Consider the following 12,653-nt stretch of genomic DNA (forward strand, 5'->3'; position numbering starts at 1 on the left):
TCAAATGTTATTATTTAATTGAAAATGCATGAGTAGACACTCCAAATGGCCGCCTTCAAAGGTGACATTGAATTTAATATCTCGAGGAGTTTTTATTAGTCATGTGCATATTTTATCATCAAACACGTCAAAAAAGAGATCTGAATAAATTGCATTAACGGTTGAACAAGCATAACGTGTATTAAATTGCCATGATGATTATGCAGCGATTCGGTGAAGCTTCTAAACGAGTTATGTTTCATATCAACATGTAAGTGTTGTTTAAAGAAGGTCCAGGTGAGACTTGATTACATATTTCCATGATAATATATCAATGGTGAACGAAGACTTGTGAGCAGGACCAAATACAACGTCCCTGGAAATTACAGTGTGGATTACGATCTGAAGAATTTGTTGGATTGGAGGATCAACCATCCTTCACTGCCAGAGGGTCATCAGATGGTAGGAATGGTGAATGGTTCTTTTGTTACACATTATCAATGCGTTTGTAGAAGGGCTAATTCAAAGCTTAAAATGAAAATACAAACGTGGTTGTCATAATTATATCTATATCTAAAACAAAGTTAAACAGTACAAAGAGGTTGTTGCGTGCGTTAATTCAAAAAAATGAACTTTTATATACTTACATTGAAACAATCAATGAACTTAACCAAATAGACCTATTTCTCTAATGGGTCGCAAGTTCCATAGTTAAATGTCTAAGGAGACAATACAGTATATATCATACTGATAAATCGAAGGAGGGAGTCCAACTTTCTCGTGAAGGCAATACATATCGTTGTGGGTTACACACATTCATAATTCAGAATATAAATTCGAGTCAGAATAATTTTATGTGGTAATAGCATTATATTAATTCAGATTCTATGTCTAGTAAATGTAATCGGATAGTTAAATTGCTATTTTACACTTAAGTAGTATGTAAGGTTTCAAACGGTTCGGAATATTAATGGTACCTACTAACATTGACCATACGAGGAAGAATTGGTTTCATTTACAAGACCATTTTTATCCACTAGTTAATATTGCAGTTTTCGCCTAAGAGCAATTGGCATATTCAGGACATTAAACAACATCAGGGCTTTTTCTTTTGCCTCGCGTGCAATACTAAAAAGCGGGATGTATCTCAGAACGAAAGTCACGATACTCCTTGACTGCTACCGGCAATGTGCCAAGTGCATTTCCGACCACTTGCCTCAGTTTGAAATTTATTTTTATGTCGGATGGTTCATCGGCTAATTCAACTAAGAGACTTGTCAAACGTTGAGAAGTACATCAACCAGAAACATTTTTCCTGAAACGTGCCATCGAATTGTGTAGGAACTCAGCTCTCCACATTCTCCTCTCTTTCATGTGACATTTTTTTAAGCAAGATTCCAGCAGTATGAGAACAAGAGATATGGGCATCACGCATTCTGCCAATGAGGGGAATCGAACCTTCAACCACGTTTTAACTACTGTGCTACCCCATTGCCACCACAAACGAATGATGAGATTAATGACACAAATAATGTTATAAACATCTATAGTTGGTAGATTTATACAATAAGAGTATATGATTTGTATCTCAGTGAAGCACATGTTTGTGATTATTCAAAGGAACAGACTGAGGATTGTTGAGAAGTGAAGACGACTAACACACACACATGTATATAAGGGGGTCGAAGACAATCCCTTTCTTTGCATCCAAACACCGGAAATATGCCCCCTAAGGGTTTTCATTAAAACCTTTCCTACTTTTGATCCTAAACTCGTAATTATCGTTCTCAGATGAACCATTTATAGCATACATCTCATTGTACAAACAAACACATCATTCCTCTTCCAAGTCCTCATTCGGAGTCCGTATTGTAGATTGTGTTTCTTTCTACGAGCGAACTGTCTTTGTAGCTGGATTGGCCTTGGTCGTTATAGTCCATTACTCGTACAACAGCTATATTCTTCCTTGGGGACTATTTTTTGTTGCGTTTCCATTTCATTTTTTGCTTTGACCTACAGTGTATATATTTCTATCAGGTAAACACGAACTGATCGTTATTTTAGGTTTGATCATGTAATAAGGAGGCATATACAAATAATTTTGTTTATCAAAACGAATTGTCATATTTCCTGCTTCACAGTTATTTTATTTCCTGCATCAAGTTATATAAATATATATTTGCGATACACTTTAATAGTCATTACCTACGGCAAGTATCATGTTGAACGGAATTCTTTTGAGACAGCAGCCTGTCATTGATTATCTAAGACAGACTTCATTAACTCAAATTACACAAGACTATGTGGTCCAGATACAAGCTTCTTTGAACCCTTACTAGAGGGCATAACGGGGATACCACGTTTGTGTCAAACTACGGATATCTCGATCTTTATAACATCATTCCGTGTCATGATGTTTCATTGTATTTATGAGAGGAACCGGAGATTCTTAAGTGTTTTATTATCATGATTATACAAAGTTCGCCTTGCCAAGATCAACGTAACTACAAATCACCATTGAAAATCATTACACATTACCGGAATTCTAACATTATCCTTAAGTCAACATCGAGTGTACCTTCTAATAACATTTATGTTATGTCAAGCCTTTTCAATTTTCACATGTCCTGTGGAGGTTGTAGTTGTGAATTTTGTTGATAACACTAACATTATAATGTTAGAAATATATACACTGATATGATGTTTCCCATTTTTAGAAATTACATCCATGTGAAATGCTATTCCTTGAAATGAGTTTTGTCATAGAACGATGGTTACTGTGCTAAAAGGACTCTGCTCTATCATAGTTCTGAAATTCGAGACAAAATACTTAATTATATTTCAAAGCAACACCATTTGGTTGGGACGATGCTGTATCTGAAACTAGATGTGACTGAGACGAAAAGGGAGCTTCAAATAATGCTACTGTCAATTAGATACAGGTCGAAAAAATATTTAGGAAAGGATTAGTGTTCTATATCTGAGGCAGCTAGGATTCTTTTGAGGCAACTAATTAATATCGTACTATTTGCGTCTTCAATTGTTGCAAACAATTCCGAGACTTGAAAAAATCAATCTGATTCATGGAGAAAAACACATGTAGATGAATGATTTATTGGTCGTTGTGAATGAGCTCTACAAAATATCCAGACAAAAATAGGATGCTGTAATCTCCCCATCCCACAATTAACATGTCGCTTGACAATTCATTGCACAAAATGTCTAAGGAACGAAGTCTGAGTAAACAGACAGCACTTTTAATATTCAATAAGATGGTAAATACTTTCGTTCTTCGACGGAACATCCATTTCTTAAGGAAACAATCATGTTTTATCCTCTGTAAAAAATGTCGAATTTGACATCCGAATGAAATCTAACCGTTTTCCTCGTTTCAAACGCCCATCGATCGCAGAATAAAGACACGCCCATTGTCTGAAGGCAGCGTCCGGTGCTGACGTTCAGGATGACGTAATCATATACCGTTCCGTTGGCCGCAGTCCTTACCGCAGGTGTCAAGGCAGAAATCCCATTAAATTCGCCACTTTTTCATCACGAAGCAAACTTCAGACGTAAATAACGGTAACTCATAAAACTTTAAAATTCCCACAGGGCCACTATACATGTCCTCGCTCAGATTAGAGTGAAGACTCAGATCCGGATTTTCCACGACGAGCTCTTATTCTTGTTAAAAAAAGAACATTCAAATCAACTAAATCATTAATTTCCTACCCGCGTCTGTGACGTCATGTTTTTGTGAAATGAACACGGAAGGTACGTGCAGTAGACAACAGAGGGCGCTGCGCCTTTTCACGTGACTCTCAATGACCATGCACACTTCAAATGCAGCGACCAAGTAGTTTCACGTGGAGCTTATAGATTTATACGGGCAATCAAAACTATATACGATCGAGGCCGGCAGATTTACAAAGACGTAATTCAGCTGTGTGGTAGAAACTCAGGGGGTGTTAATGTATATATTCGCAACCAAGCCCGCATGGATACGTCTCGATGTCAATCGAGAGTGTGTTGCAATCGTGTAACGTGCAGCCTACGTCATTGGTGAGTTGTTGATGTTTTTAATAATATATTAATATTCATATACACACACACACACACACACACACACACACACACACACACACACACACACACACACACACACACACACACACACACACACGCACGCACGCACGCACGCACGCACACACACACACACACACACACACACTGATGCTGTGTGTGTCATCATATTACACCGTCGTTGATCGCAGCAGGATTCACTGGATTGTCTGGTTCATCGACTTCTTCACATATAGCTACCTGTGGCGTTGAAGATCAAACAAACACTCCCGGTGAATCTACATTATCCCAGCAGCAAGATAACTTCATTATGTTAACACTTCTGTTGTTTCTGCCACGTTGCCTATATAGGACTCCAAAACACATATGCACTGCATGCACTCTTGATACATATTTCCATGCAGAAATTAGTCACACGGTCTGCGCAGCTATTTATATGCTATTGATGTTGTGTATTGTATATTTTAGTAAATATCATATGCGTGTTGCTTTTTACTTGTAGTATATCGATATAGGTGAAGTGAACCAAGAGTATGACAATAGTGTTTTATATTAGACTGTATGAGTCATTCTTCACGCGGAACTTATTAATGAATAAAGCCCTACAGATACAATACTTCTACACATTCAAGTTACACCTATTTAACATTAAGTCAACTTGAATTCTGTTAAACCGATACATCGTATAAAACTGATGTAACACAGTGACACTCACTGCATTGTGTTACAAATGGTCCTTTCAGAATCCTCTTAGCGCTCGGATGTATTAGTCGTCTAAGACGCGGCAGTTCTCTGTGTAAAGGTACGTCCCCTGGACACACCAGGAACCTGTGATCATGGCCTCTAATCTCGAGTCGGCCTGATTGTGTGTCTGGGTTTGTCAGAGCATTTCATGAAAGCGGTTTATGCCTGCATTACTCTGGACATTCCTCCCCAATTTTAAACTGACACACCGTGAGGTAACTGAACAACTGTTCAATCTCAGCTAATTCAGTCTCCCTTTACACAACATGTATTCGGCACCTTTCGTCTCGAACTACGGATACCTCGATTTAGTTTCTACCGTCCTGGGCAGAATGCGACTTTGATTCATGTTCCATCATCACGACTGACAAACTTACACTGGCAAATTATCTTATCATTATCTTTGTTATCATTATCATTTCGTAGAATTAATCAATATGAAATGCCATTAACAACTGTCATACAGATAGAGGTGCATTTTCAAAATAGTATAAACCAACTATCAACGATTGCATCTCGACATTTGCCGAAATTCGAGAAAAAACGTAATTAAATTTTCCAAACCAACAAACTTTTGTTCAGGCAAAATCTCTCCCGAATCTTGAAATGAGACCGAGCCAACGAAAGAAGCTTTAAGACGAGCTCCCATCAATTTGACAAACATTCGCAAACGCCATAAACTGACACGGCTTTAGATTTATCTCTCCGTACAAAAACAGTGCTTAAGAAGTTGAAGTTTGATTTGTTAGTAGACACGCCGGGAGGTGACGAGTGGTGAGAACGTAGGTGAAGATGATGGTGAAAACAGAAGCTTAATTATACAATATCATTTCGCGGTTCGAGGAGGACATATTGAAATTGGTTTCAGTCACCGCGTACTACAACATTTGATATGCAGAACATAATCATGTGTGATGTCAGCATGATACATAATAATATATGAGTTTTTTTCGTACGTTCATATATGTAAGAGTGAAACCATACAGGCATAAACTGTTACAGTAAATCGATATATTTCATGAAAACGAATATATTTACGGCTGTTTCTATTTCGACTCATGGCGACAACTTACGTCTAAAGATTAACGATGATACTCTTGCCACAACTAGCGAGCCTTCTGTTTAGATTTGTGCCACAAAAACAACAGCTTGATGTATTGCCTGTATTTCAAGAAGGAATTCCAAGCAGGGGACCGCGACATGTGCGCGAAACTGCAATGTGTAAATAGGAATAACACTGAGAGAGGTATATTAAAAAAGTATCGCTCTACGTGTCGGTAATGACGTGACCATTCGGATCTCCTTTATCAAACACTTCTAGACAACAGGAAAACTACAATTTACCCGCCAGAAAGAAAACAATTTATAATTGTATTCTGTTCCAACCAATTCTAACAAATAAAAAATAAATATTTTGTTCTGTTTAGGAATGCGGAAAACTGTGAAAAAGCAGTTTCTTACAGATGAGTGTAAATCTTTTCATAATCGGTTAATCTATGACAGACCTCCAGAAGTCTTTTCCATTGTCGTTTTCACGGCATTTTCTTCTTCTACGTCCATGTCACTACCTCAATTAACCCCCACCCACAAACCACCCCACATGCATTGCCGAAATTCAAAAGAATAAATTGCATGTGGTTTACTACTGAAGTTAGTTCTGAAAATAGCGGGACTGAGAGAAGCACCTTGCCGTCACTTCTTTCACTGAGGGAAATCGGCTCCAGCGCAAATACAAACATGCACTGTATACATACAGCATGAAGCAATTAGATCATCAACGGTCCTCCTTACTTGAGTGGGAACATAATTACAGGTAATGTGAGTAACCCACTTGCAAATTGTACAAAACGTCTTCTTGCATAAGCCCTCATATCTATGATAGAAAGAAAACATCCACTTTAAAATTCCTGTGGATATGGCGTTCGTTTGAATTTGATCTTTTTAACTGGTACATGGAAGTACTTTAGGGCCTCAAAACACTCATACGCCTCATGCAAAAGTGTCGAAATTGCAAGACGGCAATTAAGTTGAACGTTTAAAGCTCTGCGTAAAATGTAGTGCTTCAGACAACATTAAAAAGGCATAGGGGACGGACGACTGTAGTAGAAATATTTTTTCCAAAATTTCTAAAACAATATTCTTTTAAAACGTTTTTGAGGAGCAACTGCCTTGGAATCTTATTCTGGGATATATAAAACAACATAGACTGTAACCAATAGGAATTATAGAAGAGTAACATAAGACGGTTAACAATGTTAGCGGCGAAATCAGTTCAAAGCCAATAAATGTTAATTTTGGATCCAAAACGAAACCAAGATACGTTTCGAAAATAATAAACCGTGAAGGTCCGGGTTAGAATCTTGATCTTCAGCAACCCATGCTTGTCGTAAGAGGCGACTAACGGGATCGGGTGGTCAGGCTCGCTGACTTGGTTGACACATATTATCGGTTCCCATTTGCGCAGATCGATGCTCATGCTGTTGACCACTGGATTGTCTAGTCCAGACTGGATTATTTACAGACCGCCGCCATATAGGTGGAATATTGCTGAGTGCGGCGTAAAACTAAACTCACTCATTCGAAAATAATAATAAAATATGTTAGTGGTATTTCAAATCATACATCTATATCTCATTGTCTCTTGATTATTTACTGATATCATCACACAACTGGGCGGTGACGACGGATATCTTCACGCTTCAGATCCTATGAAGCAACATGCAGTTGTGGTTAATAAATACATCACATGAACCAGTTTTCAAATGTCCGTGGTTTTCTAATCCTTGTCTCCGCGAATATGTTTCCAGGATTTTCCGCATAATAGCCTTGTTCGTTGTGTCCACCAATATGCTTCACTCCGCGTTGTCTTGTTAAAATACTGTTAAGAGTGGCGTAACGTCCAGGTTACTCACTGAGGAAGGTTAATCAAAAACCTAAACAGATGGCACAAAGACTGCTGACAGCAATTATTTCAACCTCAGTTCACTAAAGGTAACAGTTCTTCTCACACCCGATTTCCCTTAAACTGTAACAGCTTGTGCATTTGCACAAGGTCAAAATGAACACAGACTGGAACTGGACTTTTAAGTCAATATCTTATCGATCTTTCACTTTTATACAATTTTGAATTGAATGCGACTTATTCAGAGCATACTACTTTGGTTCAGATATTCTTTTGTAATGAAGGGACATTTATTGTGTTGAGTTTTTAAAAATAGTTAGCATAACAATTCCAGGCCCTTGGACTACTGTCGGTGACGTTGAACAGGGATACGTCGATATGTACGCGGTGATGCTGCACTAAAACCATAGGATAAGAAGTGTTCTGCTGAATCAGCTTTATCGGTTTGGCAAAATATTTCATTAACACTTATGTTACACTAATATTTTAACAAAAATATCTGGATTACCAGGACATTGATTTTTGTAGCTGACATATTTATTGGATGTTTTGTGTAAACCCTTCATCGATCTCAATCTCTCGCATATCTCGTCTATATTATGATGAGAAAACGCCCACAGTCGGAAATTATGACCACGGTGCACGAGACATGTCGGCCGATATCTTGAGCGTCGGTCGAAAAAAAACCTTTTCCATTTAAAATTCCATTTGCGAGTAAATGATTAGTGTTCGGCCACGCATGCGCATTTAACATAATGGCGAACAGTCTTTCCGGTACCTTTGCCTATTGCCCTGCAGTTGAAATATTGAATGTTCTACGTATGGCCTCGTTTTGAATAAAAAACTAGTTATCCCCCTTTATAAGAAAGCAAATCTTAATATTTTCGGTGGAGGGTATTAGATCATTCAGGTTTTCGGACATACATGTTGAGAAAGAAGATCTGCTTTTCTAGATTGATATGGTCAAATTCAATTTTCTCCCGAACGTGACAATGGATGGCATAACGGCACGAACTAAACTCCAGACAGGGTGATGTGGCGGAGCGGAGAGCTTAGAGTGTTCCTCACATCGCTATAGCCACCCATCTTTCTTCAAACCCTGCATCTAATGTAATGTAATTGCAACCGATCTTGTCTACCAGACAGAGTGTGCTCTTCAAAAGCTCCCAAAATTTAGATATTTGAAAGGCGTTTTACCATTTTAAGCGAGTGTAGGGGATCGTATCCCGTAAGTAATTAAATTCTTAAAATAAAAGAAAACTTTTCTTTTCTGAGTGTCACAATGTTACCACTTCTCACGTATGTGGTAGTATGAAGACAACCGTTCCTCTCGTCCGCAAAGTGATGCGTTTATGATCATGAAACTAGGGAGGTGTTTCACCATAACAAACACATCTCACCATAATTTTGAGGCTTGCATTAAGTGTTCCCAAACCATCTCCGCTCAGTGAGTTTATGTGAAACAATTATGCATACTGACATAATTGTGACGATAAGCTATAACAAAAAACATATTATTGCCAAAAAGTCGTTGCTTCTCGATTATTTATTCAACCAGCACCTGAAATTGGCCTCGTAATACACCACAAACGCCATAAAATGAAATGGGACCAGGAAGCCCCCAACACAAAATAAACACAAAATTGGATTGCATTTCTGTGTATAAAAATATTTCCTCAGTGTCAGTGCCAGGCTTAGGGTCAAGCTTGCGTTATTGATTTCTACTGAAAAAGGTTTTTCATATGAATTAATTGTAAAAAATTAAACAGCAAATAACTGTTGTTTTGTACGATATATATTATGTTGGCATGGGAGATGTTATGAAGCCACATCTTTCCGATCTCACAATAGTTGTCTGACTCATTGTCCTACTTTTTCAAACGCCAAAGAAACCTTCGAAGGCATTTCATTTGATCTTTTAAAACTCTTTGAATGTCATGTTCATCAGGATTTGCACATATTTTGTCTATACTCAAGGGAATGGTTATTGTATATCATAGACTGCCAAGATAATAATCACTGACGTTTAAGCATTAAAGAAAAAGTATCATATTCAGAATAAACCAAATAAGAACCCTAGATGAAACTATTGACCTTATGTTAGCTAGATTTTATAAGTTCTTGAAACAGGGAGGGAGGGCTGTTGTTTTCAAGAGTAACGATTCAGTGTTCCTTCTGTAGACTCATGTTGATTATTGCTGTAATTTGCCCCATAAACCAAATGCGTAGTTCGGAGCATGATTGATCAGGGGTATTACTGTCTATCCGCAAGCAGTATCCTAATTACACGTTCCAGCCCTGACAGCCATTTTAGGGAAACCCAAATTATCTTTAAAGCAAACTGGGGGTCTATAATTTAATTAGCAGAGTGTATGCTTCCGTAGTGTCTAGTTATTTCTCTGCAAATAAAGACGCTTTGCCAGACACCCTGAAAAAACACGAGGGGTTTCTTTCTGAAACGCTGAAACAACCCTTCGGTTTCAAAACGTTCATTTCTGTCATGTGGGACTTAATCAATAATATTTGGAAAAGATGTTAGTCCATAGCCTCATCAGAACCCGAACCCGGTGCAAAGAAATACCATTGTTAGTGATCTGTAATTTCTTCGAGTCAAATCGAGGCTGGCTGTTTGGACAGTTGGATAAAGAGAGTTATTTCCCTGTAGTGACGTCATCAGCACGTCTGTGTTAAATGGCAGTGCATGTTGTGGGGAAGGGAAGGGGAAATGTCTTGCTGTCCATACTACAGTACCGTAGTGTACAATGTGTATCTGATGAGGCTGAAGTACAAAAATGGTGCTGTGTACGTCTGTTTCCCCGACCGAAAAGAGGTGAACCCAAAAAAGAAATGGTCCTGTCAGCATATGTATTATGCATCTATAACGGGCTTCCTTGCATTGAATCTCTGCGGAACTTTAGTTGTTGATATTAGCATTTTGGTACCTTGGTTATAGCTGCATCACATGACTGACTGAATAACGTTTTACACCGCTTTAGGGGATATTCTAGCAATATCACGGCTGGGAACGCCAGAAATGGGCTTCACAAATTACACCCATGTGGGGAATTGAACCTGTGACGAGAGAACGCTTTTACCATTAGCCTACCCCACTGCCCCTTAATCACACAAGGGGTCTGCAACATACGCAGTAGTACTGTTAATACGAAACCATAAACTAAAGGAGTTACTGGATCATTACGCATGGCACAAGAGAGATGATTTGGTGAAGCATGTTTTGAAACACACGAAGAAAGTAAGACTGCTCACACGTTAAAAACCTTATAATTTTTAAGGAATAACGAATTCACGAAACCCGAGGAAGACGAATGAAGCTTCTGATACGCTTCTGTCAACACAATTCCCAAGGCAGACTAGTTTTCACGTCCATCTCTCAAGTAAAAACCACGTCCCTTTTATGTAGGTAGCAAAGCTGTTTTGTCAGTGGCTTGTCCATATACATCATTTATCAGACTGACAATGGCATTTCTGTGTATACAGACTTACCGCACTTAGCCCTGGGGTAAACAAGTTCATGACTAGCGAATCGATTTCGTGATATTGAAATGTCTGTCAGAAGGTGATTTCATGCAATTTGAAGGACGGGAATATAGTTGATTTTATAACTGAAAACCACTCATCGAAATGACAAGATTTCAATGCAGCATGACATGCTATGGATCAAACATGTAGTGTTCAAGTATATAGAACACATCTCTGATGTCATCATGCCAGACAACCATGAACGGATGAGGTATGGTTCAACGCCATGTTTTTCACATTAATGTAAGGTTACTTGCTGGTGTTGTCCAGTACATTTATGTCTATCACAATCACTCAACCACATTTGCATATAACGATAGTCACTTAGTCATTTCATTAACCCTCAGTATTCATCAAACAGAGGAATATGTTACGTGCAAAGCTGAATATATTGTTGACCATTGGTGTTCCTGAAGCGATGGAGTGATCATGGACATTATCTCATGTTATATTTTGGACGATTTCCCCTGGCTGGTTTCCTCTTGGCGGGAAACTTGAAAAGGAATGGTCAGTGAAATATTATTGCGATAGTCCGTATCAAGTATGCGTGTGAGTATGAGTGTGTGATTGTGAGTGTGTGTGTGGGTACGTGTGTGAATGTGAGTATGTGTGTATGTAGGTTTGCGAGTGCGTGTGTGAGTGTGAGTGTGTGACTGTGTAAGTGAGAGTGAGAGAGAGTGAGTGAGAGAGAGTGGAAAATGTTTTTGGTTATTCAGAATTTTAGTCATACCGCTTGGCACCACCAAAGTAGTAAACGTGTATGCCTTGCGACTCTTCGGTATTTCTTCTAAATTCCTCCCACATTCATTATACCACCTCAATCAGTGTTAAACTGAACTCTCTCATTCCCTTGTCTATTATCTGACTGCCTGGCAAGCCTACCTCGTTGTCCATATTATCTCCCCTATTTTCTGGTTTGTGCACTACGTCCAGAGGTCTCATCAAAACACAGGGGGAGTGGAATATAAGTTTTTAACCATGTCTAACAAATTAGACAATGTTTATCAACTGTGTAATTATGTTTAGTGTTATGAGAATGTTTGGTGATGGTGCATGTCGTTAAAGCATAGGCGGGGGAAAGTAGAAACATTAAGATTGATTTGAAAGGCGTTTTGTCGATTACCATGATTTTTAGAACGTGTTCATATACTGTAGAGGCTTCCATGGCCGTGGTGTTTTATCATAAAGCTTGAGTAAAAAATTTATATCCTGAATGCTTTGAGCAATAAATGACAGTAATTACTGACATTCTTCGTTTCTTGCACAACACTTTTTAGACTTAAATCACCATGTTTACTTGAGATGTAATATTATCCATATGCGTTAAAATGGCGTAGAGTCTCCATGATGTTCTCATCTCGAGCAGCCATTATCAAAGCAAACTTCGTGTCACTATTCCTGACGTCAC

General features: G+C 38.4%; 1 protein-coding gene across 1 annotated transcript in view; it reads left to right on the forward strand.

Moving 5' to 3' along the window:
• The first annotated feature begins 234 nt into the window (after window positions 1-234).
• The window catches only part of LOC124280568 (glutamate receptor ionotropic, kainate 1-like), a 157,975-nt gene continuing 145,556 nt past the window's right edge, over window positions 235-12,653 (forward strand). The window contains exon 1 of the mRNA XM_046716522.1: window positions 235-441. The gene's annotated coding sequence lies outside the window, so the exon portion shown is untranslated. The remainder of the gene's footprint in view (window positions 442-12,653) is intronic.

Source organism: Haliotis rubra, unplaced genomic scaffold (assembly GCF_003918875.1).
Source record: "Haliotis rubra isolate DU_JTF1 unplaced genomic scaffold, ASM391887v1 Scf27, whole genome shotgun sequence".
NCBI classification, from domain to species: domain Eukaryota; kingdom Metazoa; phylum Mollusca; class Gastropoda; order Lepetellida; family Haliotidae; genus Haliotis; species Haliotis rubra.